Source organism: Priapulus caudatus, unplaced genomic scaffold (assembly GCF_000485595.1).
Source record: "Priapulus caudatus unplaced genomic scaffold, Priapulus_caudatus-5.0.1 Scaffold42, whole genome shotgun sequence".
NCBI classification, from domain to species: Eukaryota; Metazoa; Priapulida; class Priapulimorpha; order Priapulimorphida; family Priapulidae; genus Priapulus; species Priapulus caudatus.
In genome coordinates, this window is record NW_014577103.1 from 703053 (window position 1) to 705959 (window position 2907).

The 2907-nt window shown below is 40.4% G+C and overlaps 1 long non-coding RNA gene across 1 annotated transcript; it reads left to right on the top strand.

Annotated features, from left to right (window-relative positions):
- The first annotated feature begins 1583 nt into the window (after positions 1 to 1583).
- On the top strand, positions 1584 to 1883 carry LOC106820612. The gene is made up of 2 exons (XR_001395634.1): positions 1584 to 1643; positions 1826 to 1883. It is a non-coding gene; the product is annotated as an uncharacterized LOC106820612 (long non-coding RNA).
- The last annotated feature ends 1024 nt before the right edge of the window (positions 1884 to 2907 follow it).

Here is a 2907-nt window from a genome sequence, read left to right on the forward strand (position 1 = left end):
GAAATATTCCCCCTCCGTTTACAGCATCTTGACCTTTGACCCTTGACCCCCAAATTTGTTATTCCGAGTCCTTTTGCTTTTCACGATCCCCCCCCCCCGACGTCCCGAATATCGTGACCGTACGTCGAGCGGTTAAGATTTGTGCCCAACTGTTGACGCACGGACGGACGGACGGACGCACGGACGGCCGGACACACGGACGATCATGCGATTCTACAAGCTGCATCTGACTACGTCAGATGAGCTAAAAACGAAAAAACCGTGAATTAGAAAAAGCATTAGAGCATTAAACGCTGGATGACCAAATAAAAGCACACCCCAAGACTGCAAGAACCAACCTAGATATTTTAGAAAATTTAAATTTAGAATTAGAAGATATTCGGAACAACCACGTTAGGGGGTGAAAAACCAACATCCTATTTCTGTAATCTGGAAAATAGAAACCACATAAATAAAACGATACTAGAACTAAAAAATTATGATGGATCTTCAGTGATGGGTTCTGGGTTCAACATTAACTTATATTTCACTAGACCATCGGGCTATAGTAACTGAGGAAAACCACTAGCCCTGACCTAACTTTCACTAGCCCAGACCCAGACCATTGTTATGTAAAAACTTTATTTAGATAAGAGTGTATTTGTGTATATAATGGTGCACGAGTGTCGAAATGATGTTAATATGTACCTTATAATCACTACTTGTACAGAATATGCTGACGTTTTTTTGTATATATTTTTCCTTCATGTTGTATAGCAGTGTTTTTTACTAGCTGTATCACTCATCAATTTTATTATTTTAACTGCTCAACACTATTGCATTTATCAGATTTTTTCTCCGTGAAAAACACTGTATTCAGTACATGTACTTGTGTATTTGAATTACCTGCAATATAGATTTAATAAATAAATAAATGATGTCTGCTGTCGTCTAGTTATATCCGCCGCTTCCTCCTCCTCCTCCTCCTCCTCCTCATTCTCTTTTTCTTTTGTTTCTTCTTCTTCTTCTTATTTTTATTCTTATTCATCCTTATTCTTCTCCTCCTCCACCTCCTCTTCCTCCCCCTACTCCCCTTTCTCTCCTTCTTCTTCCCATTTTTCTTATTCTCCTTTTCCTCTTCCTTCTACTCCTCCCCCTCATTCTCCTCGTCATCATCATCATCATCATCATCAACATCATCATCATCATCATCATCATCAATATCATCATAATCATCGTCGTCGCCATCATCATCGTCATCATCATCATCAGCAGCAGCAGCAGCAGCAGCAGCAGCAGTAGCATCATCATCATCATCATCATCATCAGCAGCAGCAGCAGCAGCATCATCACCATCATCATCATCATATCATGCACGACACTACCGCCAGCTAACGGCAACGAAAATGTTTATAAAATGTTTATACGTTTATAATGTTCATCGATCTATTCAAAACAATATTTATACTTGCAGGATAACTGTTGCCGGTAAAACTGATGCTGAGGTCGTTGACCAGGCTGGTCAGGTGCAGCGCGCCTACCCGCAGACTGTCTACAACATCAACGTCAACGGAAAGGTTAATACCTTTCATTTGTGTTGTTGCAGCCCCCGGGCATGTTGGCTTATTCGTACTACTACGGCTATCTGAATCTGGTTCTAAGAAGTGAGTTTGCATGCGTACAAGTTTTGAACTATAACGTCCCTTCAATGTGCTCAATTAATAATGCATAAGCTGTCGTCTATTCTATATCACTGAAGATCTGTAATGTAGTCCTGTCCACGGGCAATGAACGTACGTCTGCCTATACCAGAGCCTCGTCTACTATTTACGCGTTACATTTATAGGCTTGGGTGGTAGAGTGTCAAAGAGTCAGGGCGGGAAATGGAAGGACATGCCGATAAAGAAGATGATAATCCTGTGTCCAGAGAGCGGAACGGTCCCGTCCCGCATCGATAAACTTGATTCCAGGTATAACTAACATGCGGGGGAAATTTAATAACTCATTACTCAAAGACCATTAATTTGTTAAACTAATAAAAAATGAGATAATAAATATAAAATCTATTTATGTTGTCTCACCCTATAACCCAGAGTAGGCCCTACATATCAACCTGTCCATGTAAAGATCTTCAACTCAATATCACGGATCAACTATTTTGGGAAACGCTATTAGTCCAGCTCAGAGGAAATATCATTTCTTATGCCTCTCGTAAACAAGAGCGTCTGGGCTCATCTGAGGTCTGTTGCTACGGTTATAAACGTAACATTTAAGTCGTGCGTAGTGACACCATCATACACATCATGATCATCCACACATCACACATCAGCGTACACATCATTTCAGCAACCTTCTGCATTCTGCATACCTCCCAAATCTCATTGGTTGATACAAATCGCGTGCCTGAAACTCCTGTTTTATGGTGCATTGGGACCCTAACCCTAACCTTCTTTTTTTTTTTATTAATTGTAAAAATTATTTGTTGTTATTAAATTATTGTAAAGAAATCATGGATGGATAAAGATAGAAAAATACAGAAAACAGGTAAATAATAAAAAATCTGATGGGATTCGATCCAACGACCTTTGAGCCGTGACGCCTGTGCTGTACCAGTTCGGCTATCCAGGCTTATTGGCTTTCTAGATTATGGATGTGCCATGAATATGAGAGCACTGTGACATCATTGAGGCAGTTCAGGAATCCATGTTTAACCTTTCTCTTGAGGGTCAGAAGGTTATCAGACACTTACTCTTCGCACGTCAGTGGAAAGCACATTTCATGGTTCTTTCAATAAAGTGATAAAAATGGTAGGTCAGCGCTGCAACAAAAAAGTGTTTCACTTTGTCCATTAGGCCATGCCCTCAGAAAATGTTTGATATCTGACTTTTCCCCCACTGCCATTTGACCTGTGACCTTCAATTTCGCACT